Genomic DNA, 27,776 nt, shown 5'->3' on the forward strand with positions numbered 1-27,776 from the left:
AGTATCCTGCATCAGCAGGCAGATTCTTTACCGCTGCACCACCTGGAAATCCCTCTTCAAGCACCTAGTGGTGGACTGTGGATCATGTTTTCACCTATTGCAGATCAGTTACTGCCTACTGCTTCTTTATAGGTAAGTTTGGGTAATGGGCTTTTCTACAAGATATCTCTTTTGAGCTGGGATCAGAAAATCAAGCAACAGTTTCCCTGGATGATTTGCTGAAGGAGAAAATGTGCCAAGCGTCAGTGGCAATGTGGCAAGCTCATACCACAAAACAAATGAGCAAGCTAACAAATAAAAAGCAAGGTTTGTTAATGGTACATTGTTACAGGCCTCAGTAACCGCCCTCCGCCCCCCACCCCATTCTTGCCTGGAGAATCCCAGGGACGGGGGAGCCTGGTGGGCTGCCATCTATGGGGTCGCACACAGTCGGACACGACTGAAGTGACTTAGCATCAGGAGCAGCAGAAACCGCCCCCCACCCCGCCATCAGCCTAGAAACCCTCCACCATCCGAGTCCAAGTGCATGCATGGGGTTGCATTTCACCCGACCTCTCTTTCTCCATGTTTTTTCAAGGGTTTCTAGAGGATTTTAGCTTTGATGATTTCTCCCGTTAAGCCTGCTTTTTAAAGAAATTCAGGAACGTCCACTGGTGGTCCAGTCTAAGACTCTGCATTCACAGCGGCTCAGGTTTGATCTCTAGTCAGGGAGCTAGATCCCACATGCCACAACTAAGACCTGGCATAGCCAAATAAATAAAAATATCCTTTTTTAAAACTGACATATTTATTTAAAAAAAAAATGCATTCAATTTTACTTGCTCCAGATGCATAAATATATGTAGGCCTATGGAGGAGATCCCACAGTATAAAGGATCAGTTTCCCTAGACTTCCTGTCTCTGCGCAGAGAGCGGAAGGATATTTTCCCTTCCTGCAGGTAAATTTGCTTACAGGCAGAATGGATGCAAATAAAATTTTTAAAGAGTAGTTGTAAAGAAAGAAGATCCTAAGTGTTCTCAGTGCATACACACACACACACACACACAATTGTAATTATGTGAGGTGATGAATGTGTTAATTAACTTTAGTGTGGTAATCATTTCATAATATATACATGTATCAAATCATCCCCTTGTGTATCTTAAATTTACACAATGTTATATGTCAATTATATCTCAATAAAGCTGGAAAAATGAAAGAGCAGCTATAATGAGGAAGATGGCTAGCAAGTAACAGTAGCTTAAGGAAAAATAAAATCTTTATATGAAATAACAGAAAGCTCGGGAAGTGGCCTCCTAGATGCTATTTTTATTTTCAGAGTTTCAGGTTAACACAGATTGAGTTAATGATGTTTTCCTATAGCTCCCAGGCAGCTCAGCAATGGCAGGGCTCAGACTAGCAGAGATGCACTTCATGCAGATTTGGAAGAGATGAGAAGTCAGGCCTAGGGGGTGTGCTGAGTCTCCAATCTGCAGACATAGAGGAAAGCAGTATTATGTCAGGGATTTCCTACTGCACCCTAGACACATGGCAATTTTCACAGGTCTTCTCATTGTCAGTTTAACCAGTTTGACTCAGCTACCCAATTTCAATGGCTAACAGGCTTTTTTATTAAAGTAACCCCAGAGGTTCAATGATGGAAAATGAGCCGTATTAGAGCAGAGGATCATTTAAGAATCCTGAATTCCATTTCACCCCCGGTGTTTATGTTTTCCAAGGGAGAGATAAAATTGTGTATGTTCAGAAAAAGGAAATTTCTGAAACCCTAATGGGAAAGTTTGAGATGCTTCCTGCTGCAAATGGATTGTTAAAGACTAAAGAATCATCTCAAACTGAGGTCCACTTTTTGGTTGACTGGTGATTGCTACTTAGAGACTTTATGTCAATCTGTTTAAGTCAATGAAGATTGGTTGAGACATTTTGAAGTTCCAGTTCCACTGTCTTTAGAAACATTTTCTCAATATATGCCTTTTATAGAATTATTTTCTCAACATTATTTAATTATTCAAAAACCTGACTCATGAATGCTTCATGAGTTTCAGCAAGTTGTGTATGTGTGTGTGAGTGCACACACATGCTCACATGCATGTGTATATTTTCATGTGTACTCTTTGGACAACTCTCTTAAATTTTCTGGACAATTGTCTGCATTGGAGTCATATTCTTTGAATCATAAGCTCCAATAGGGCTACTCCCAGATCACTGAGTATTGAATTCTATTATTGTGTGATGCTTAAAACATAAGCATAAGAGAGATGGTGTAAGATAGAGGATTTCCCTGAAAAGGGAATTGGAATTTTTTGGATATTCCTATCATATTATAATTCATATTATCAATGCGCATTGTCAAATTATGTTATTAAATTAAAATAGTATAGGTTTTGTATATCCTTTTTTGCCTTCCCTGCCCCCAAAATGCATTTAGGATAAATGAGATAAAGAAATCAGCCTGATGTGACCTATAAAAACAGAAGTCATAAATGTTTGGTCTTCCTATCAAACTCTTGGCCTTTAGGCAGCATATTTCATGTCAAATGCACTGTCTATTGTGTTTTTAATGACTTGTTTTATTGTGGCAAAGGCACATAACATAAAATTCACCATGTTAACCATCCTTAAGTATAGAGTTTAGTAGGGTTAAGTATATTCTCATTATTGTGCAAAGGATCTACAGAACTTTTTAATCTTGTAGAACTGAAAGTCTATACCCATAAAACAACAACCCCACCTTTCCTCTTTTTCTTAGCCCCAAGTAACAACCATTCTACTTTCCATTTCTAAGAATTCAACTACTCTCATGTAAGTGGAATAATAGGGATCTCATGTAAGTGGAATAATACAATATTCATCCTTTTTGTGATCAGCTTATTTCATTTAGCATAATGTTCTCAAAGTTCATCCATGTTGTAGCATCTGACAGGATGGCCTTCATTTTTAAAGGCTGAATAACATTCTATTGCATGTATATGTCACATTTTGTTTATCCATTCATTTATCAATGGGCGTTTGAGCTGCTTCTACCCCTTGGCTATTATAAATAGTGCTGCCATGACCATAGGTATGCAGATCTATTTGAGGTCCTGATATCAATTGTTTTGCTTGCATACCTGAAGTAGGAATGCTAAACCATACTACAGATGTATTTTGAAATTTTTGAGAAACCACTGTCTGTTTCCATAGTGGTTGAATCTTTTTACAGTCCTACTGATAGTGCACAAGGGTTCTAGTTTCTCCTCATCCTCATCAACACTTGCTATTTTCTGTTTTTCTGATATTAGCCATCCCCCTGGGTGTGAGTCTTACTGACTTTTGATTAACAGGTTCCACAACTTCTTTTAGGGTCTATTTCAGTCTCCTATAATCCTCACTATTGAAATTTCCTGGTTTCTGTTTTTTCACTCAGCCTTCATTTAGCACCAACTTTGTGATAGGGATAAGGGGATACAAAGACTTTTTAAAAAGACACCTTACATGCCATCAGAGAGTTGACAGTCTCATCAGGCACAGACCTGTAAATATATAATCATGTATTTACATGTGATAAACATGTTGCATGTACATCACATGAGCAATGTGTTAAGTGTCAAAATACACTCAGATACAGTGTTACATGGTAGTATTAAGAAGGGAGCACTTAACTGCTTGGGGAGAGAACCCCAAGGAAATAGTGGTTGAGCTGATTCTTGAAACATAAGACAGAGAAGGAGAAAGTAAAGGCTTAGGGATTTTGCAAGTGCAGAGGTACAAAAGAATGGAAGAACAACAACAAAAAAAAAAGAATGGAAGAACATTCAAGTTTAGGAAACCACCAGTTGCTTCTTCTGGATATGGTCAGAGCATAGCATATGGAGAGAAGTGTGAAAAGGCGCAAAGGAATGTGACAAAGGAAATGGCAGAGTTGATGCTAAAATGTACGCAGGAGTCAGAAATGAAGAGTCTTGTGTGTCATGCTCTGGAAAAGGATGTCACTTTCATGGTTAGGGAAGTGACACGTTTGCAAAGTGTAATGGTGGCTGGAGGAGGATTGGGGAGGACAAGAATGAAGATAAGGAGGACACTTCAGAAATTTCAGTTGTCCTCTACAAGTTAAATTAAATAGAGATGTTGATGTTGGACCAGATTCAAAAGATGCTTAATGGTTGAATACATGGGCTCTGATGAGTCTTTTGAAGTGACGCATAATGGAATATGAGGAATCTAGAATGGCTCGGATTTTTTATATTTCCCTTATTTCTGAAGGGCAATGGAATTACCTGAGAAGAGAAAATAGGAAGAAGGACAAGCAAGCTGTTGGTGTTTGTTGGGGTGAGACTCCAGGAAGATGACAAGGAGATAGAGAGGTAAGAAGCACCTGTGAAATATAGAAAGAAAGATGCTTAAAGACATAATTGGAAAAATTAGGCTGGAGTCCCAGAATGAGGTCTGAGCCAGAATAGCATAGATTTGGAAGTCACCATTGGTAAGTTAGTAAAGCCATGGGAGGGGATGACATTATTTAAGCAGACCATGCTGATCAGGAGAAGGTTGATCAAAGCTCCAGGAACCCCAGTATTCACAGGGTGAGGACTTTAGAAGAGCCAGAAGAAAAGGGTTCTCTGGTTACCCAGAGAAGTGACATAATGACTGAAAATTGTCTGGTGAATTTGGTTATTGTTACCTTAGCAAGAGCATATTCACTGGATTAAAGGCTTCAGAACTCAGATTGCAGTGACCTGAAGGAGGTGAGGACTGAAAACCCTAAATGCAGAATACTCTTTCAGGGTTTTTTTGTAAAAAAGAAGAGGAAAGGGTAGGAGAAATAGCTGGAGACCAGAAGAAAGTTTTTATTTTTCACTTTTTTTGGTTGTTAGATTTCCTGAGGTGCATATTCATTTCAGTTCAGTCACTCAGTCGTGTCCAACTCTTTGCGACCCCATGAACCGCAGCACACCAGGCCTCCCTGTCCATCACCAACTCCCGGAGTTTACCCAAACTCATGTCCATCGAGTTGGTGATTCCATCCAACCATCTCATTCTCCTTCTCCTCCTGCCCCCAATCCCTCCCAGCATCAGGGTCTTTTCAAATGAGTCAACTCTTCACATGAGGTGGCCAAAGTATTGAAGTTTCAGCTTCAGCATCAGTCCTTCCAATGAACACCCAGTACTGATCTCCTTTAGGATGGACTGGTTGGATCTCCTTGCAGTCCACGGGACTCTCAAGAGTCTTCTCCAACACCACAGTTCAAAAGCATCAGTTCTTTGGTGCTCAGCTTTCTTCACAGTCCAACTCTCACTTCCATACATGACCACTGGAAAAACCATAGCCTTGACTAGATGGACCTTTGTTGGCAAAGTAATGTCTCTGCTTTTTAATATGCTACCTAGGTTGGTCATAACTTTCCTTCCAAGGAGTAAGCATCTTTTAATTTCATGGCTGCAGTCACCATCTGCAGTGATTTTGGAGCCCCAAAATATAAAGCCTGACACTGTTTCCACTGTTTCCCCATCTATTTCCCATGAAGTGATGGGACCAGATGCCATGATCTTAGTTCTCTGAATGTTGAGCTTTAAGCCAACTTTTTCACTCTCCCCTTTCACTTTCATCAAGAAGCTTTTTAGTTCCTCTTCACTTTCTGCCATAAGGGTGGTGTCATCTGCATATCTGAGGCTATTGATATTTCTCCCAGCAATCTTGATTCCAGCTTGTGCTTCCTCCAGTCCAGCGTTTCTCATGATGTACTCTTCATATAAGTTAAATAAGCAAGGTGACAATATACAGCCTTGACATATTCCTTTTCCTATTTGGAACCAGTCTGTTGTTCCATGTCCAGTTCTAATTGTTGCTTCCTGGCCTGCATATAGGTTTCTCAAGAGGCAGGTCAGGTGGTCTGGTATTCCCATCTCTTTCAGAATTTTCCATAGTTTATTGTGATCCACACAGTCAAAGGCTTTGGCATAGTCAATAAAGCAGAAATAGATGCTTTTCTGGAACTCTCTTGTTTTTTGGATGATCCAGAAGATGTTGGCAATTTGATCTCTGGTTCCTCTGCCTTTTCTAAAACCAGATTGAACATCTGGAAGTTCACGGTTCACGTATTGCTGAAGCCTGGCTTGGAGAATTTTGAGCATTACTTTACTAGCGTGTGAGATGAGTGCAATTGTGCAGTAGTTTGAGCATTCTTTGGCATTACCTTTCTTAAGGATTGGAATGAAAACTGACCTTTTCCAGTCCTGTGGCCACTGCTGAGTTTTCCAAATTTACTGGCATATTGAGTGCAGCACTTTCACAGCATCATCTTTCAGGATTTGAAATAGCTCAACTGGGATTCCATCATCTCCACTAGCTTTTAGTGCATATTAGGAACCAGTAAAGAAGAAAAAGTTGGCAATGGAAGAGAAGGGGGAAATGGATAAATTGAAAAATTGGATGGGTTCAAAACAATGAGTAAAGACAGCACAGCTGACCAAAGGAGAGTCCCTTCTTCTTCAAGAAGAGAGAAAAAAAAAAAAAAGATATTCTGGGGTATACATCTGTATATGTAAGTGGTATCATTCCTATTTATAGCAAGTCTCTTAATTCTCAGCGAAGATAGAAAGTGGATCAACATTTTTCTCCATTATTAAAACAACAGAAATACAAATCCTTCTATCTAAATTTCTACTCCTCTTAGAACTCCAATGAAATCTTTTGTAAAAGTCGCCTTTGGTTTGCATGATCCAAAAACAAAAGGTTTCTCCTAGGCATTACTCTTTAGGATTTCCCAGCAAAAGAGGGATCCTGAGTTCCTTAATGGTGAGGTTACTAAGCAACCACGGCAGTATCTAACAATGGCCCTTCAAGGCTTCTAAACCAGGTAAGAAACAGTGTGTACAGTATATTCATTAAAGGACAGCGGATGGTATTACTCCTAGATCCTGTATAGAGAACTAATGAAATTGATGAGTAGATATATCTTGAAATGAAATCTAAAGTTAACACTTCTCTCACCTACCAGGTTAGAACTCTCTGGTAAGAGCACAAAACTCTGGTTACCACAGTTCAATTGTTTGAACAAGGAGGCCATGAGACTGGGGTGGCTTTACTTCTATTGTGGCCCATGTAAGCAAAGCACAATCTCAGCCTATAAATGCCTCCAGGTTACAAAATTGAAGCCTGAGGACAACCAATCACAAACAGCCAACTTGCTTAAACTATACCTGATCAACAATTTCCTTACTTTGTTCCACCCTCTCTCTAAAAGTCTTTCCCTGAGCTCCTGTTTGGAGAAAGAAATGGCAACCCACTCCAGTATTCTTACCTGGAAAATCCCGTGGACAGAGGAGTGTGGCAGGCTACTGTCCATGCGGTCGCAAAGAGTTAGACACGACTGAGCTACTTCACTTGAGCTCCTGCTAGTGGAGCACTCATCATCATTTCTGGTTTGGCACTATTTCAAATATATTTTTGCTCAGATATGCCTCAGTTTATCTGTTAACATCACTCAATGAAAACTATGGACTGAATGAATGAGGGAAAAATTTGGTGAATAATATCTGGATTTGATTTTGCAATTTGCACCTATTCATGCAAATTGTCTTCTCTTCCCTCTAAGGGCATCTCACTGCAAAATATACTGCCTCCTTGGTGAGATGTTCCCTCCCAAGGTAATGGCTTCTACAGCATTGCTATGTCTCTAATGCTTAGCATAGGAATCACTCAATATATACGTCAGGCTTCTGGCAATGATCCCTGCTATCCATTCCCTCTAGAAAGTGCTTCAGACATTCTAATCTATAGTTGCCTTCCTTCAATATCTGGAGAAAGAGATTTTGGAATATTAACTACCATCTACCTAGAAGAAAATAACTGGCTTTTCAAAGGGGTGTGTGTGTATGTGTGTGTTGCACACAATTCTGGTACATTTTGAACAGGCATCAGATTGTGTTACTACATTTGCTCTTCATATTGTTAGGGGAAGCACACTGATTGAAACCGCCCACCCTGGTCAGGTACCATAGTAACCATTTGCATGAGTTGTTTTATGGCAGGAGATCCTGATGAGGAATACGGAACTAATAGGCCACCACCAGCCGGAAGAGTTCGGGAAAGATCCAGAGGAGACACTACCTGTCCGTCCACTTCCCAGAATCCCTCTTGCTAGCATCCATCTTGGCTGAGCGATGCGTGCGCCACCAGGAAAGACTCTGAATTAGAATGATTGGCCAAAGACCACCCGGAAACTAATCCCATCACCATAAAACCCAAGACTGCGAGCCACGCGGCAGAGCAGTTCTCCTGGGTTCCCTTACCTACTGCTCTCCACTCGGGTGCCCTTTCCCAATAAAATCTCTTGCTTTGTCAGCACGTGTCTCCTCGGACAATTCTTTTCCGAGTGTTAGACAAGAGCCCAGTTTCGGGCCCTGGAAGGGGTCCCCCTTCCTGCAACAAATGGCGACCACGAAGGGACATCTTCTTCGCTGAGACTGACATCCTGACCACTCGGGGTTCTCAGGGGCCAGCTTGCCTGCCAATGGACCAGACCCAGCGGCCGCAACTGGGACCCTTTTGTCCCTGGTCTCCTCCTGACACGGACAACTGGCCAGAGTGCCCCGACCGGTAAGGAACAAGAGACTTTATTGACCTCCCTCCTCTTCCCTCTCTCTTTCCTCTCCTTAGCCCTTCCTATCCTTCCCGTTTTTCTAGTCCCCCGGTCCTGGACGCAGGAATCTGGTCGAAGGGCCTCAGCTTAAGCTGAGGATTGGAGACTGATCACCTCCTCTTGGCAGAGAACTCGAACTCTGGTTCTGGTAGGGCCGAGTTCCAGTCCTCCCTTCTCTGGAAGCCCAGGGAAAAGTCCCGTAACGCCTGGGTGTCTGCAGGTGGCAGGAGACGTCTGTAAGGCCACCCCTTTTTCTCTTTCTCTCCCCCACTCCTAGACCTTCTGTCTCGTCCCACTCCTCTTCTCTCAACCTGGCCCTCTTCCCTCTCTTTGAAGACCCAAGTTATTTCCGCTTACTCTGTCTGTCAATACTTGGACCTGAAGTTCTGGGTCTTTGTAAGAGATTTTCAGAGAGGCTACACCCTCTGCTCCCCATCAACTGTGCTTTCTGTTCCTGGGGAGACGATCAGGCGTTAGAAGCCCTCCATCGGGTGCCCTGTTTCTATAAATTCAGCCATTTAATTGCGCATTTGGCTGAGTGCTTCCACGTGGAAGTGATTGACGGGGTTCAGTATAGTCGCACCTGGTCTTGGGTGAAAATTAACACCCTAGATACATCCTTAGGGGTTAACTTACCTTTTGGGACCAGCCCTACAGCCCCATTGATTGTGCTTACTACCGAACATTTCCTTTGGCGCTTATACAATCAGGCCCTTTGGGACCAGGAGAGAGCTTACAATCTCTCTAGAGTCAGATATAGAGGCATCCGCCCCAGTACTGGTCCCTTGGGAACGAGATATAGGCTATACCATCGCTAAAATGGAAAATAAGCCTAGCTTCCCTCTAGACACCCCGCTCGGTTGTCTTTTGGACAACTGGGAGGGACACCAACTGGGAGGGTTAAAAAAAAAAAAAAAACTTATCAAATACTGTACTCAGTACTGGCCTACTTACTCCCTGGGAGGAGGGGAAAAATGGCCCCAGTCAGGATCACTTGGACACAACACCATTTTACAGCTCAGTCTATACTGCAAACGTGTGGGTAAATACAAGGAAGTTCCCTATGTTCAGGCCTTTATGGCCCTCTACCAGGATTCTAAAAAAAAAGGGAAAATATAAGCCTGAGGACTTCGATAAATGCTCTTCCAAAATCCTTTTAGCAAGGCCTAAAACAAAAGATCCCCTTGACCTTCTCTTGACCTCCCCTGCTTCAGCAGAGAGGCCACGAGGAAGGGAGGGTCAGACACGCCCGGAAGTCAGGAGCCCGGCCCAGAAGACATGAGATCAGAAGGGGAGTCACTCCCAGTCACCTCGGCTCCTCCTCCATATGTCCCCTCCCCCATGGGGTTACAATCAGGAAGTAAGCTTTGTCCTCTACAGAAGGAAAGGTCATCCTCAGACAAAATCTGCCCCCTAAGAGAGGTACCAGATGGGGAGGGGGGAACTATGCACATTCATGTTCCATTCTCTATGCAAGACATTACCCAATGCATGGAACAATTGGGTTCATATTCCGAGAACCCCCGAAAATTTAAGGATGAATTTAAGCGTCTTAGCCTTAACTTCTCCCTCACCTGGAGGGATATAATGGTCATCCTCACCTGGTGTTGTAATGATGAGGAAAAAGCTCGAATCCTAGATCAGGCTAGAAAAGTGGCTGATAAAAGACAGCGGGTAGATGTCAGTCTGGCCCCTGCCAAAGAGGCAATTCCCTCGACAGAGCCAGACTGGGATCCTAATACAAGGGCAGGAAAGGAATCCTTAAGACACCTCATTACTTGCCTACTACAGGGAATGACCCAGGGTGTGCGAAAGGTTGTTAATTATAATAAGATAAAAGAGGTTACACACAGAGAGAATGAAAATCCAGCTCTTTTTTTGGGCAGACTCACAGAAGCCTTTAAAAACTTTACCGAGACAGATTTAACAAGTATGGAAGGACGAGTCCTGTTGGCCCATTCCTTCATAACCCAGGCAGCCCCAGACATAAGGAGAAAATTACAAAAACTAGAAAAAGGACCAGAGACCCCAATTTCCGATTTGGTGGAGGAGGCAAATAGGGTGTTTTTGAACAGGGACCGGGAGGAGGAAGCAAGAAGGGAGCAAAAAGAAGTCCGAAAAGATAGGAGAATAGAGAGGCAGACCCAGGCCTTGGCCCAACAACAGGCTAAAATCTTGGCCTTGATTCATCCTGCCACTATGCGAGAGTCCCGGGGAGAGCAAGGAAGGAAAAAAGATCTTAACAATCCACCGCGGCTGAGCCGCACCCAATGTGCCTACTGCAGAGAGGATGGACATTGGAAAAGGGAGTGTCCATATCGCCCTAAGGGAAGGCGTATGGGGACCCCTGCTCCCTCTGTGTTAGTTCTGGGCGACCAGGACTGACGGTGCCCAGCGGCTCGAGAAACCCCCGCGAATGGTGAGATCCAGATCACTCCTCTCGACCCTTGGGTGACTCTACAAATAGAAGGTAAGGATGTGAACTTTCTTCTAGACACGGGGGCTGCCTTCTCCGTTCTTCCTTTCCGATTAAGACCTTTAGACTCCCAGACTAAAACGGTGATAGGGGTAGATGAAAAACCCCAAAACCGGAATTTTACTAAGCCCCTCCATTGTAAGGTGGGAAATTGGCAAGGAACCCACCCCTTCTTATACATCCCTGGTTGCCCTGCTCCCCTACTGGGGAGAGACCTTCTTTGCCGCCTCCAAACCAAAGTGACTTGGGGAAAGGCAGAAGTCGATAATTTTCTTTGCCTAGTGTCTGAATATTTACAGTCAGAGGTAGAAAAAAAGTCTGTCCCTTTCCTAGATGAGGTCAATCCCCAGGTGTGGGATGTCTCCAGCCCTGGTTTAGCCATAAATGTTCCACCGGTAAAGATTTCTCTGAGGCCAAATGCTCCCTACCCCTGGAAAAGACAATATCCCTTAAAACCAGAAGCTCTTGAGGGTCTTAGACCATTAGTTAACAAATACCGAAATACTGGAATTCTAATCAGCTGTGAGTCCCCCTGCAATACTCCAATCTTGCCCGTTAAAAAACCAGATGGATCTTATCGATTCGTCCAGGATCTAAGAGCTGTTAATGAAGCTGTGGTTCCCATCCACCCCATAGTCCCAAACCCGTATACCCTCCTATCCCAAGTCCCAGGAAAAGCCAAGTACTTCTCAGTCTTGGATCTTAAAGATGCTTTCTTTTGCATTCCTCTCCATCCTGAATCCCAAAAACTCTTTGCTTTTGAGTGGCGGGACTTGGAAACGAGGGAGACCATACAACTCTGCTGGACTCGACTACCACAAGGGTTTAGGGATAGCCCTCATATCTTTGGGACTTCCTTGGGGACAGAACTAAGGGAATTAACTTTAACCAATAGTAGTCTAATACAGTATGTGGATGACTTGCTCATAGCTAGTCCAGATTTTACCAGCTCTCAAATGGACACTATTAAAACTCTAAATTTCCTATATGAAAAGGGTTATCGAGTATCCCCCAAAAAGGCTCAGATTAGCTTAACCCAAGTAAAATACCTTGGATTTATAATTACAAAACGAAAAAGAATGCTTGACCCCGAGAGGAAATCCCTCATCTTAAATACCCCGTACCCCCAAACAAAAAAACAGCTTAGGGGATTTTTAGGAATGACCGGGTTTTGCAGGATCTGGATTCCTAATTATGGCAATCTGGCCAAACCCCTATATGAAAAGTTAAGGGGGAAAGAGGAAGAGCCACTCGACTGGGATGAGACCTGCAAGGTGGCCTTTAATGCCCTAAAAGAGTCCATCACTACAGCCCCAGCTTTAGGCCTCCCAAACCTGGAGAAGCCTTTTAGACTCTATGTTTCTGAAAGGATAGGAACTGCTCTTGGGATGTTAGGGCAGATGATGGGGCCTGTATTACAACCCGTGGCTTATCTCTCAAAACAACTAGATGAGGTGGCCAGAGGGTGGCCCACTTGCCTCCGGGCAGTAGCAGCCACCGCTCTTATGGTTAAGGAGGCATCTAGGCTGACCCTGGGTCAGCCCACCACAGTGTATACGCCTCACCAGGTGCAAGCAGTCTTGGAAACTAAGGGGGAAGGATCACCCAATACCAAGCCCTCCTCCTTGACACTCCAGAAATAAGGTTGAGGGTCTGCCAGACTTTAAATCCAGCAACCTTACTGTCAGATCCCCCTACTTCCCCTCTGGATCACCAATGCATACAAATCATAGACGAGTTATACTCTTCTCGCCCGGACCTATCAGAGACACCTTTATCTGACCCAGAGGAAAACTGGTACACAGATGGCAGCAGTTTTGTAGAAAAAGGAGAGAGGAAAGCAGGATATGCAGTAGTGAGCCTAGAAGAAACTAAAGAAAGTGGGTCTCTTCCCCCAGACACCTCAGCCCAGAAAGCTGAACTTTTTGCCCTGACAAGAGCTTTGGAGTTAGGAGAAGGAAAGAGGATTAATGTGTATACGGACTCTAAGTATGCTTTCCTCATTCTGCATGCCCATGCAGCAATTTGGAAAGAAAGAGGGATGCTCAGTGCCCGAAGCTCTCCTATTAAACACAAAGAGCTCATTCTCAGGCTCCTGGAGGCAGTCAAACTTCCTGCAAAATTAGCTGTCATCCACTGCAAGAGTCACCAAAAGGGGCAAGAAAAAGAGGCCCAGGGAAATAGGAAAGCTGATCAAGAGGCAAAACGAGCTGCCAGGAAAGCTACCCCTGCCACTGCTATCTGCCCCCTTTTCCCCAAGGAAACCCTGACTCCAGATTATACCCCAGAGGAACATTCCCGATATGCTGAGCGGGGGTGGGAGATTGGGTCACATGGGTGGTTTCAGCCTGCTCAGGCCCAAATAATACTCCCTGATTCTCAGGTTTGGAAAATTACTAACTCCTTACATAAGAGCACCCATTTTGGAAGAGATAATCTAGAAATCTTGCTTAAGTCTATTCTCTACCATCCCCAGTTAGCTAAGGTTGTTAGACAGGTCACACAGAATTGTGATACCTGTCTAAAAAATAATCCAAAAACCAGACCCTTGCCACCTCTAATTAAACCTGTCCAACATCGGGGATCATACCCAGGAGAGGACTGGCAAATAGATTTTACAGCCATGCCAAAGACCCAAGGGTTTTCTTATTTGCTAGTCTTTATTAACACATTCACAGGATGGATCGAAGCGTTCCCTACTAAGACAGAGAGAGCTACAGAAGTCTGTAAGGCTCTGCTGAAAGAGATAGTGCCTAGGTTTGGGCTGCCTCGGTCACTTCAGAGTGACAATGGGCCCTCATTTACAGCCACGATATCCCAAAACCTAGCCGCATGCTTAGGCATAAAATACCGGCTCCACTCATCCTAGAGGCCTCAAGCTTCAAGAAAGGTAGAGAGAGCCAACCAGACTCTTAAAAGGGCTCTGGCTAAGCTATGCCAAGAAACGCATAATAAGTGGATACACATGCTACCCATAGCCCTCATGAGGATACGGACATCCCCCAAACGGCCACTATTGTTAAGTCCTTATAAAATAATGTATAGACGTCCATTCTTAACTTCTGATTTGTTTTTTGATGAGGATGCCTCACAACACTTAAATCCGTTTCTAAATGCCCTCACTGCTGCCGGTTTTGCAGCAAGTGGGGTGACAGTCTCCTCCCAGCTGCTAAAGGACTGCCCCTGTTCCATTATGCCATGTTCCAGTTGTAAGGCAGATGAAAATCCTGTTCCTCTTTGGCAAACCCATTTTGCTGCCCAACTTAAACCTAGTCATGGTGTCTATTTCATATGTGGGGATAAAGCTTATTTATCCCTACCACCTTTTTAGTCAGAAACTTGCTCCCTAGGGTATGTTACGCCCCACATAGATCTGGCCTAGAGTAATACCTCCTTGCCTCTACCAGTATATACCAACCAGAGGATACGTCGTGCAGTAATACTTACCCCTATTTTCCTGGCATTAGGACTGACTGCTGGTTTAACAGGAGTTGCCATGGGAAAAACTTCTTTACATAAATTTCAGCAGCTTTCTACCGACACTGCTGTATCCATAAAAAAAACAGCGAGGACCCTCCAACACCTACAATCCCAGTTAGACTCCCTAGCCGCAATGGTCCTACAAAATCGTCGGGCCCTAGACTTATTGACTGCAGGACAGAGAGGCACTTGTCTATATCTAAAGGAAGAATGCTGTTTTTATTATAACCAGCCTGGGCAGGTCCAAGAAGATATCAAGGGGCTTTTGAAACAGGCTACAAAGATCCGGGATTTAAGTTCAACAGGTGTACGGAGTTCTCCTTCTTTCCCTTCTTGGCTCTTACCATTCATGGGTCCAGTGATAACTATCCTATTAGGCCTCCTACTTGGCCCTTGTATACTCCAACTCCTTACAAAGTTTATCTCCAGCAGACTCCAGCAGTTCCAGGCCAAATTGATGTTACTACAAGGGTGAGAGCTGGTTTCAAATATAGAACACCCCAACTTAGATCAGGTAGAGAGAGACTTCTGCTCTGCTAGGCAGGCCTACGCCCCGACACAGCAGGAAGAAGTTACAGAAAAAAGAGACCTCCGCCCCAATTCCCAAGAAGCATCTTGAATATGAAGTCTCTCAGGGGGGAGTTGTTAGGGGAAGCACACTGATTGAAACCGCCCACCCTGGTCAGGTACCATAGTAACCATTTGCATGAGTTGTTTTATGGCAGGAGATCCTGATAAGGAATACGGAACTAATAGGCCACCACCAGCCGGAAGAGTTCGGGAAAGATCGAACTAATAGGCCACCACCAGCCGGAAGAGTTCGGGAAAGATCGAGAGGAGACACTACCTGTCTGTCCACTTCCCAGAATCCCTCCTGCTAGCATCCATCTTGGCTGAGCGATGCGTGCGCCACCAGGAAAGACTCTGAATTAGAATGATTGGCCAAAGACCACCCGGAAACTAATCCCATCACCATAAAACCCAAGACTGCGAGCCACGTGGCAGAGCAGTTCTAATGGGTTCCCTTACCTACTGCTCTCCACCCGGGTGCCCTTTCCCAATAAAATCTCTTGCTTTGTCAGCACGTGTCTCCTCGGACAATTCTTTTCCGAGTGTTAGACAAGAGCCCAGTTTCGGGCCCTGGAAGGGGTCCCCCTTCCTGCAACAATATGAATGAAGACTGTAGGTCTGAGATACAATCTGTGAGAGTCAAATTTCCACCCATAAGACAGAGATACCTTGAAAAATGCATTTCACTGAAATTGTATTCTAAATGAATATTCACAACTAGACATGCATGCCGGGAGCCATTATGGGACATCCCACCCATGACAAGGTCATGAGGAGAAGACCTGAAACGCAAGGCTGTTCAGGCTACAAGGGACCCTCAGGTTGACCCCGGCCTCTACCCCACCCTGTATCCTCCCCTTCTTGCTATTGTCCTTGTTCGTCCCTTTGCGGATCTTTGCGTTGCCTGCCGAGAGCTCTCCTGCTCCTCTTTCACTAAATAAAGACCAACTTAGAACCCTAATTAATAAATCTCCTGGACGCTGGTTCCCTATGAAGGGGCCAGGGATGAAGGAAATGTTTCAAGTAAAAACCCTTTTGCTGGCACTCTGGTTTCTTTGGCAAATGCGTACTAATATACCTGACTGCTCACAACACCTTAATCATAAACAGCATAAAAAACCTGATCACAAAAGGCCCTAATGGTCACAGAACCCTTCAAGGGATGAGGAGGCCCTATTAGAGAACACAAAAATATTATTATAAAAGTGGTTATAGTTAAAGATTTATAAGAGTTTAGGATTGTTAATTTTAACCAGGAGTGCTAAACAGAGGCTGCCTCACCAGAGCTGCAGAGTCTTTGTGTGGTAAACTTTTTAGATAAATTTAGCTGAGAACTTTTGCAAAAAGACTGACCTTTGTGTTAACAGGATTGTATTTCTACTATGTTGCAACCTCCTCTACCGTGAGACTGCAACTTTTCTGTTTTCTGCTAAGCTCAAGGCAAAATAGAACAATAAAGAATAGACTACGAAAAACAGCTTTGCCTTCACCTAGGTCATAAAATGTTAATAGGCCCCAAGGCCAGAAGATAATGTACAAAGATCCACTATGAAAGAAGACTCTCATAAACAAAGAAGTATGCAGAAAACACCCTGGTTTTGTAAAGGACAAACTGACATAATATTAAACTAAACTTTGTATGCTTATCTTTCACCTACCCTTAGAAATGTACTACTTAGGGTATAAAGGCTATGGTAAAAAATAAAACACTGCCAGACCCTGCTGCACACTCCAGTCTGGTCTCTCTCTCTCTCTCTCTCTCTCTCTCCCCACCGTTCATCCTGAGGGTACCCCTGGATCCTGCTGAGGCTGGACCTCGGCACATGCAAATTAAGAAATTGATTTAAATACAGTAAAATTGATTTCACCCTAGTTTCAAGAAACTTGGAAAATAGAACTTCACACTTGGCAAACTTGGCTGTAAAAATGCACTAAGGTATTTCAGTCTTCTCATCAACCATAACTTTTGATCAAAAGTGAATGCCTTACCAGAAAAACAAACAACCCAATCAAAAATGGCTAGAAGACCTAAACAGACATTTCTCCAAAGAAGACATACAGATGGCTAATAAACACACGGAAAGATGTTCAACATTACTCATTATTAGAAAAATGCAAATTGAAACTATAATTAAGTATCACCTCACACCAATCAGAATGTCCATCATCAAAAAAAATCCACAAACAACAAATGCTGGAGAGGGTATGGAGAAAAGGGAACCCTCCTGCATTGTTAGTGGGAATGTAAATTGATACATCCACTATAGAGAACAGTAGAGAGATTCCTTTAAAAACTGAGAATAAAACTACCATATGACCCAACAAACCCATTATAGGGCATATACTTTGAGGAAGCCATAATTGAAGAATACTCATGTATCCCTAATGTTCGTGGCAGCACTGTTTACAATAGCTAGGACATGGAAGTAACCTAGATGTCCATCTACAGGTGAATGGATAAGGATGCGGTACATATATATGATGGACTATTACTCAGTCATGAAAAGGAACACATTTGAGTCAGTTCTAATGAGGTGGATGAACCTACAGCCTGTTATACACAGTGAATTAGGTCAGAAAGAGGGGGAAACTCATAAATACATATATTAACACATATATACAGACTCTAGAACGATGGTACTGATGGATCTATGTGCAGGGCAGCAGTGGAGACACAGACGTGCAGACACAGTGAGGGAAGGAAAGGGTGGAATGAACCGAGCAAGCAGCATTGAAACATATACATTACCACATGTAAAATAAGTAGTGGGAATTTGTTGTATGACATAGGAAGCTCCAACCCGGGGCTCTGTGACGACCTAGAGGGGTGAGGTAAAGTGGGACGTGGGAGGGAGGTTCAGGAGGAAGGGGACATAGGTATGTGTATGGATGATTCATGTTGATGAATGACACAAACTAACATAATATTATAAAGCAATTATCCTCCAATTAAAAATAAATTTTAAAAAGTAAATGCCTTTGTTACCTACAGATTTGTTTGTTTACCTCTGTCAGAGACTAAGCTGTTCATAAAATCTAATGGGTTCACGTGGCTCCATGTTGGCTAATTTAAAAAAAAAAAAAAAAAGCATGGATTTGAGGACTTTTCTGCCCTGTTTATGCACAAAAATTACCCTAAACTGGAAGATGTTTTGTGTTCCTTTACTCCCCTCTGCTGGTAAGTTCTAATATAGTGCTTAACTATTGAAAAGTTGATAGAAAATGTTCGCTGTGTTCTTAAAACCATAAGAGAAAATAATGTTGAAAATCATGGGAAAAAATTTGCAATTCTTTCAGTTTGATTTATTAAACATTATTTTCTAGAATAAATCATTGGCCTCAGTTCAGTCACTCAGTTGTGTTCAACTCTTGGTGATCACATGAACTGCAGCATGCCAGGCTTCCCTGTCCATCACCAGCTTCCGGAGGTTGCTCTGGAATAAACCCACCATAGGAGTGGGTTGCCATTTCCATCTCCAGGATATCTTCCTGACCCAGGGATTGAACTCCGGTCTCCTGCATTGCAGGCAGACACTTTACCATCTGAGCCGCCAGGGAAGCCATATGATCCAGAAATCCCACTCCTAGGCATATACCCTGAGGAAACCAAAATTGAAAGAGACACATTGTTCTTTGCAGCACTATTTACAATAGCTAGAACATGGAAGCAACCTAGATGTCCATCGACAGATGAATGGATAAAGAAGTTGTGGTACACAATGAAATATTATTCAGCCATAAAAAGGAACACATTTGAGTCAGTTCTGATGAGGTGGATGAACCTAGAACCTATTATACAGAGTGATGTGAGTCAGAAAGAGAAAGATAAATATCATATTCTAATGCATATATATGGAATCTAGAAAAATGGTACTGAAAAATTTATTTATAGGGCAGCAATGGAGAAACAGACATAGAGAATGGACTTATGGACATGGGGAGAGGGGAGGAGAGGGTGAGATGTATGAAAAGAGTGACATAGAAACTTACATTACCACATGTAAAATAGATAGCCAATGGGAATTTGCCATGTGGCCCAGGAAACTCAAACAGGGGTTCTGTGTCAGCCTGGAGGGGTGGGATGGGGAGGGAGGTTCAGGAGGGAGTGGATATGTTTATACTTATGGCTGATTCATGTTGAGGTTTGAGAGAAAACAACAAAATTCTGTAAATCAATTATCCTTCAATAAAAAATAAATACATTTAAAAAACAAAACAAAATCTGTGAACAATAAAGACTGGAGAGGATATGAAGAAATAGGAACTCTCCTGCACTGTTGGTGGGAATGTAAATTGAAACAGACACTATGGAGAACAGTATGGAGATTCCTTGAGACACCAGGAATAAAGCTATCATGTGTAAGTTGCTCAGTCATGTCTGACTCTTTGCAATCCCATGGACTGTAACCTGCCATGCTCCTCTGTTCATCGAATTTCCCAGGCAAGAATCCTGGAGTGGGTTGCCATTTCCGTCTCCAGGGGATCTTCCTGACCCAGGGATTGAACTCCGGTCTCCTGCATTGCAGGCAGACACTTTACCATCTGAGCCGCCAGGGAAGCCATATGATCCAGCAATTCCACTTCTGGGCATATATCCTGAGAATACCACAATTCAAAAAGACACATGCAGCCCAGTGTTCATTGCAACACTATTTACAATAGCCAGGACATGGAGGCAACCTAATTGTCCTTCAACAGAAGAATGGATAAAGAAGTTGTGGTTCATATATACAATGGAATATTGTTGTTGTTCAGTCACTAGGTCGTGTCCGACTCTTTGCAACCTCATGAGCTATAGCATGTCAGGCCTCCCTGTCCTTTACTATCTCCCTGAGTTTGCTCAAATTCATGTCCATTGATTCGGTGATGCTATCTTACCATGTCATTCTCTGCCACCCTGTTTTCCTTTTGCCTTCAATCTTTCCCAGCATCAGGTCTTTTCCAATGAGTCATCTCTTTGCATCAGGTGGCCAAAGTATTGGAGCTTCAGCTTCAGCATTGGTCCTTCCAATGAATATTCAGGGTTAGGTATAGTGAGGTGGATGAACCGAGAGCCTGTTGTACACAGTGAAGTCAGTCAGAAAGAAAAGAACAAATATTGTATACAATACAAGTGTGTGTGTCCTTAGCTGCTCAGTCATGTCCCACTCTTTGTGACCCCATGGAATGTAGCCTGCCAGGCTCCTCTGTCCTTGAGGATTCTCCAGGCAAGATCACTGGAGTGGGTTGCCATGCCCTCCTCCAGGGGATCTTTCTAATCCAGGGATTGAACCCAGGTTTCCCACACTTCAGGTGAATTCTTTACCATCTGAGCCACCAGGGAATGGAATTTAGAAAAACAGTACAGATGAACCTGTGTGCATGGAAGGAATGGAGATACAGATGTAGAGAACAAACCTATGGACTCAGCAGGGGAAGGAGAGAGTGGGACGAATTAAAAAAGTAGCATCTACATATATATAGTATATATATATATATATATATATATAGTATAGTATATAGTATATAGTAGTATATATATATATATATATATAGTATAGTATATATATATATACTACCATGTGTAAAACAGATAGCTAGTGGGAAGCTGCTGCATAAGACAGGGAGCCCAGCCATGTGCTCTGTGAGGACCTAGAGGGATGGATGGGAGAGAGCAGGGAGACTCAAGAGGGAGGGAATATATATATAATTATGGATGATTTGCATTGTTGTATGGAAGAAACCAATACAACATTGAAAAGCAATTATTCTCCAGTTAGAAACAAAATTTCTTTAAAAGTACCAAAAAAAAAAAAAAGAGGCTGTTCTCAAGTTCACTGGTATTCCCTGCAGAAAAGGTGCTGCAGTCCAGTTGTGTGTCTATCAGACTGAGCGTGTATTCTGGAGCCAGGCAGATACAGACTGGAACCTTAGCTCTGCCATCTAACAGTTTAGGACCTTGTACAGTTTTCTTAACCTTTCTAAGCCTCATTTCTCTCATTTGTAAAACAGGAATAGTACCTATTTCTGAGGGCTGCTATGAGGATTAATGCCTGATCTGTTGCATACAATAAATACTAGTTCCTTCTGCCTCTCTGCTTGGTGAAATTTCTCAGATGGCAGAGTAATTAAGTTTTGCCATAGGGAACACCAAAGATCATTTCAGTTATAAGGTTGTGAAGGTCAGTAAGCTCTTTCCGAGGAATTTTTCTTAAGAAACATTTCCTAGAAATATTTACCAACCAGGCCCCACAGCTGCTTCACCCAGAATTTCTGTAGGTATCAAGGATCCTCTTCTGAATGTGAGAGATCCATGGAGCTTCATCTTTGCTTCTGTACACTCTTTCTGGGCTGCAAGGCTACTATCTACGTTGAACAACTGCTTTTACTTGTTACAATATTGCTTCCATTTTAAGTTTTTGGTTTTTTGGCCATGAGGCACATGGGATTTTAGCCCCCCCGACCAGGGGTCGAACCCACACTCCCTGCATGCCACTTCTGCTTGGAGCAGTGCAGAGGGACAGATCCATGCAGGGCTGACCCTGCTGCATGGATAGTGGATGAACAGGTCATGAATTTAGGCTGGTCAGCATCATAGACCCAGGAGGTCAGGTGCCCAGTATCCTTGAGAAACCACTAGCACTCCTTTAACCATCATCCTCATCTCAAATGTGTGAAGATGTCTTACCCGCTGGTCCTGTGACCTATCACCCACTCTTGTCTCACCTTTAAGACTCCTGGCATGGGTTAAGAGAATACACTCATTTTAATTCTGGCCATAAAAATGTACTGAGGTAGTTCATTCTTCTCATCTCCAATAAATTTTGATCAAAAGTCAAGGCATTTGGATTTTAATGCCTCATATATTCTGTGGATTATAGTAATGTACTTTACTGCCATGACCTTTTCAATTTTCTGGAGTTTGCTTGACTTAGTCGGGAGCTCTTCTCTGTTTACAGTATTATTGACCTTTCTGCACGAGGCACACAGAAGACAGATTAAACACACTAGACTCTTCGAGGGACACTTGCCATGGGGAAGTCTCACACCAGCTCTGTCAGTCTGACAGTGAAGTGGGGATACTGTCCTTTCCCCCTGTGTTCAGCATTTGGGAGTGAACGCCTTTGCTCTAAGGAGTATGGAGAAAGGATCACATTCAAAAGATCCTGGAGAAGAATTCTACACACAGTACGGCACACAGGATAAAACTTCTCCTATGGCTTGGCATTTCCTCCAGCTGTCAGGATTCCCCAACGGCTGAGACTTCTGAGTTTGTACCAGCTACAAATACCTGTAAAACTTATTAACAGTTAACATTTATTGAGGTCTTCAGTGCACTGGGCAAGATACTAATAATTTCATGAATCACGTAAGTCTTATAAGAGGTGGATACTCTAATAATTTCCACTATAGGTGAGGAATCTGGGGCTCAGACAAGTTAGGTAACTTTTCCATAATTACATGGTAGAGCTGGAATTCAACCTCTGGTCACCTGACTTCATTGTCTTCGAAGGGTATTCTCAATGGGCTTACATGAACAGGGTGAACACTCCTCAAACACCAACCACCGAGTGCTTGGAAATAATGAGAGAAAAAATAATTTACCAGTCAAATACAGGAAGAGCAGCCCACTCCCTCCTCTTATTGGAAAGTCCCAGTGCACAATGGTGTATTAAAAGCCCTAGAGTCCCTATGGTAAAGAAACTGGTACATTTGTTTGACAGGAGACCTTTTTAACACTCTAAACAACTAGAGATCTGGAGTCTGTGCCCACAGACGTGTTGGCCTATAGGACCCCTGCCTTCCTCTCCTCCCAAATCCAGAGTCTTGCATTTTTCATCCTCCCGGTGTTCTGTTGCTTTTGTCTGTCTGATTATCCTATTCTGTAAGAGTGGGAGGGAAAGCTTTTCTTGCTAATAGGAATCCCTTATTTAATAATTCAAAAAGCATTCATTGAGATCTTTAGTCAAAGTTCAGGGCTACATTTTATGGGATGTGAACATGAACCTGGCCCCTGCCCTCTCAAGGGAATTTAGACCTGGAGGAGGAAAGTGATGTGTGCAACTAGCTGCTCCCACCAAGGACTCTAGTGTTGCCTCTCTGAACCCTCAGGGAAGGTTTTGTGGGAGAAATCACCTGAAGGAAGATGAGTGTCATACAATTCATGTAACTTTGTGACTTGCTTTTTCTCAAATTATATCTTGAACACCCTCCAAATCAATAAATTCATATCACTCGTGTGTGTATGTGTGTGTTAGTCGCTCAGCTGTGTCCGACTCTTTGCGACCCCATGGACTGTAGCCCACCAGGCTCCTTTTTCCGTGGGATTCTCCAGGCAAGAATACTGGAGTGGGTTGCCATTTCCTTCTCCATGTAATGGTGCTCAATAACTTATTAAGCCTGTATTGTGGTTGAAGGCACTATTAAACTGTCCACTTTGTAGTTTTGCGAAAGACAGAAAAAATCTTAAGCTTTTCTATACTTATAGTTTTATGTAATCATTTTGGCTTATCTATCACTGTCTTTTTCCACTCCATTTTTCCTATCTTCCCTCACACCACTGTAAAAAAAACCAGTTTGAATTTCTTGCTCTAGAACAGAACAGAAATTTGCAAGTGTCTCTTCCACTCATGAGTCTCCGAAGGCTATTATTCTATGTTTGACACCTTTTGTCTCAGAGTTATCACAAGTCCTCGACTTTTTTTGGATATCAGAACACCACATAAGGCAACCTCAAAAGGCAAAAGAAACCCTGTGACCTGAGACTAAAAGACCTAAAACTGAGTAGTCAGATAACATTTACTCTCTATTCTATTTGCATGATATAAAATACAACAAAACATTTTGTTGGGTTTTCCCACCTAATAACTCACAGTAAGAAATATTTATGAGTTCAGACCAATTGTCCTTTGAGCCTAGTCCAGAGTTTCTTAAACTTCAGTGTATAGATAACTCATCTGGAAATGTTATAAAAAGGCAGATTCTGATTCAGTAGATCTGGAGTGAGGCCTGAGTTACTTCTTTTCTAACTTTTCCATGGTGATAGCAGCGGTGCTGATTCATGGACCACATTTTGATAGCAAGGCTCTAGCTGGGAGCGCTGATTAGGGAAAGCATCAACCCTATGCCTTAGGGCTGCCTGAATAACAGGGACTGAGAAGGTTTGTGAGCAGGAGGCTTACTGGGGCAAACTCTTGGAACAGCAAGAGCAAACGAGTTTGGAAAGCAGGACTGGACAGATGGAAAGGCCGAGTTGTGATACAGTTGCCACATAGGCCTCAGCTCATCCTATAAGACTTTCTAGGGTTGGGAGGCCCTTCAGTCGTCCTGAACTGAGGTTAGGGACAGGTCTATGTCCCCCCACAAGGACCAGACATGGCACACAGACTGCCCCCCGGAGGAGGCGTCATCTGGGGTGAGGCAGCTCCCTTCTGTGAGAGCAATTCTCCACCCTCAGAGGGACTTGGCTGTGAGCCGTCTGTAGCCAATACTCCTGTAAGCAAAAAAAGAGCAAGCACCTCAGCCTTGGAGGGTGATGTAGGTGAAGCATCGCTGTGCCATTATTCTGGTGAGAACTGCAGTGACCTGAGAAAATCACTATATTATTTTCTGTTTTTCAAGCTAAATTTTAGACATCTCCCCAAATGTTTTGGTTTTATTAATCAGTGAAATCATGTCTCTGCAATGTGCCAGGTCTTGAAGACAATGATTTCAATGCCAATCACTTTGGCTTTACAGAGAATATCTCTGGATCTGATTTGGAAAGCTACTCAAGTCACCTTCTCCCAAGCAGGGGTGCAAGAAAAAAATGTAGGGAAGAACTTTGGGAGATACTTGACTAATTTCACAGAAAAGAGAGCTAAGTGGGATAGCTAAAGAAAAAGATGTGTGCTGCCTAGTGGGGCTAACTAGAAGCAAAGTCTAGGGAATTCCCTTGCCGTCTAGTGGTTAGGACTCTAGGGACCTGGGGTTCAATCCCTGTTTGGGGAATTAAGATCCCCACAAACTGCAGGGCACAGACAAAATTAAAATCAAATAGATAAAAATAAAGGCAAAGTCTAATGATCCAGTCAAGGTACTCTATGGGGCATTCAGTAGTAGTGTCTTGCTACTTCTAGAGGTAGGTGTGGGAGTTTGCTGAAGTGAGATAAAATGTCTAGGGCTGAGTAGCCATATAGAAAAAGGTAAAGCTTGATCCACCCTTTATTCTCCAATGGATAAATTCCAAATGGATCAGAGATGTAAATTTTTTTAAAAATGAAGCCATACTGATATATTTTCAAAAAGAATAAATGAATTCTTTTATAAGTTGGGAGTGGGAAAAACATTCCTACCTATCATCCAGGTCTCATTAAGGGAAGAGGTTGATTATTTTAACTACAGTTTAAACAGACAACAGATAAGCAAAGCAAATAGTCCAATAAAGGTTAGTTTTTAAAAGTGCAACCCAGGACTTCCCTGGTGGCCTAGTGGTTAAAGATTCACCTGCTGATGCAGGGGACATGGGTTCAGTCCCTGGTTGGGGAAGATCCCACATGTTGCAGAGCAACTAAGCCCCTGCACCACAACTATGTGCATGCCCTAGAACCATTCTCTGTAACAAGAGAAGCCACCTCAATAAAGGTCTGGCTGAATCAACTACAGTACATTCATAGTAACCAAAGAGAAGATGTATATGCAGCTCATTTAAAACACAGTTTTTTTCTGTACATTTCCAGTGGGACACTAATATGGAGGGAAAAAACACACACGCAAATTTAAACTTCATTCAGCAGTCTTATGTTAGCAATACTGCTATTCTTATTCTGTTAATATATATGTATTATTTATACATAAAGAGTTATGTGTGTATTTATAAATATGAATAAAGCAAGTAAATAATTGTGTCAATACACTAAGAACTAGTATTTTCATCTTAAGAGAAAGGACAAAACATAAAATCAAAGAGCTCAGCTTTAAAGAAAAAGCATTAAGACACAGTTAGAAAAATTAATATTCAAGAGATACAGTGGGTCCTAAAACCCAAAACAAAGAGAAGTTTGGGTAAAGGAGGAGGCTAAAAACCATGTAAGTAATTTTTTATAGTTATGTCTGAAGCAAGAAAAGAGGAGAAATATGTTTAGTATAGCCTCTGATGTACTGGTCCTGTCAAAATGGATAGCTTTTTCTGTAGTGCTTTTGTCTCCTGAATGCTAGTCCCAGTCCACCATCCCACCTTCACTTTTTATTAAGTTAATTTCTGCTGATTCTTCAGATCAGTTCGTTGTTACATCACTCCTCCCCCATCAAGGATCTTTCATTGTACCCTATCACAGAATATTCCTTTCCTTAGGGCATGTCTCCTGGTTAATAATTATGTCCCCGTTCATATAATTACTTGGTTGATGGTCTCCCCTGCTCCCTCCCTCGGAGGGCCGAAATCGTGTCTGGTTTCACTCACCCTGTATCAAACTGCTCGTGTATATGCTCAGTCGCTTCAGTCCCGACTCTGTGACCCCATGGGCTGCAGCCCGCCGGGCTCTTCTTTCCATGGGATTCTCCAGGCAAGAATACTGCAGGGGGCTGCCATGTCTGTTTCCATTTCAGGGCATCCTCTTAGATGGGAAAGGGTAGACTATCTAAGCACCTGAACTCCAAAAGGAACAAAATGCTTCTAAGAAAAAACTGTTCCCCACTTAAACCCTTTCAAGTCGGGCAAATGACGCATTTGGCCTCTGGCAATAAGCACACAAATGGATAAGGCAGATAAAGTTTTGTTTGTGTGTACGTGGTGTGTTTTTTTTTTTTTTTTTTTTTTTGTTACTCTTGCCAAGTTTACATGGGACGGAGGCATGGGTGGTAGTAAGCGTATGCTGTAGTATTTGAGTCCAAATCTCCAGCCCTAAGAATATTTAATCCCTGATGGGACTGCTGACGTTTGAGAATGGAAAAGCAGCCCGGGGACGAGTGCTGGGTATGTGCAGTCTTGTCTGTCAACAAGAGAAACCACGCTCTCTGCAGCGTGAAGGCCGGGAACCAGTCTCCTTCGTGGTCTAAGTCCAGACCTCACCGAATGAAGCTTTTGCAGCGGCCGCCTCCCCTAGATTTTCCTCCCGCACTCCATTCTCTCTTGACAGGTCTTCTTTATTGTATTTTAACTACCTAAACGCAAAGATCTGGGCGTCATCATCAGTCCCCTAAGTATGGACCAGTTCCCCAAAGCCGAAGTTTCCACTAAACAGTCCGGCTTAGGGTTACTAAAATCAGCGTTGATGAATCCCGACCAAATGGTCTCCCTTACGGGGCCGTAGAACCGGTTTCTTCGTAAAAGGGCCTTCAGCCTCCGCCGAGATCTTAAAAAAAAAAAAAAAGAGAATGAGGTGTCTACTACATTTCCCCAAATATATTATCTCAGGTTCAGACCAGGTGTTTTAAAATACACAATAGACAGTATTTCTCTATAAATTATGGCTAAGAAGGAGCAAGTGGAACCCATTTTTCTTTCCGTGTTTCTTAGTTTTGCCCTCCGCACCCTTCGTGCCCCACCCCGCCGCCCGCCCCCGGCCGGTAACCCGGTAACGCCTGGACAGGCAGCTCCTGGCCACCCTCCGGGGTCCTGATTTTGAAAAGAGGAGCGGACCAATCAGAGTGCGGAGCGCTGTTTGGCGCTGCC

At 43.0% G+C, this 27,776-nt stretch overlaps 1 long non-coding RNA gene across 1 annotated transcript; it reads right to left on the bottom strand.

Moving 5' to 3' along the window:
• Nucleotides 1–1,230: 1,230 nt before the first annotated feature.
• On the bottom strand, nt 1,231–27,418 carry LOC133067261 (uncharacterized). The gene is made up of 3 exons (XR_009695231.1): nt 26,565–27,418; nt 20,024–20,200; nt 1,231–1,470 (listed from the first exon to the last, which is right to left on the bottom strand). It is a non-coding gene; the product is annotated as an uncharacterized LOC133067261 (long non-coding RNA).
• Between the last annotated feature and the right edge of the window lie 358 nt (nt 27,419–27,776).

The sequence above is a fragment of the Dama dama genome, chromosome 12 (genome assembly GCF_033118175.1).
Source record: "Dama dama isolate Ldn47 chromosome 12, ASM3311817v1, whole genome shotgun sequence".
NCBI lineage: Eukaryota > Metazoa > Chordata > Mammalia > Artiodactyla > Cervidae > Dama > Dama dama.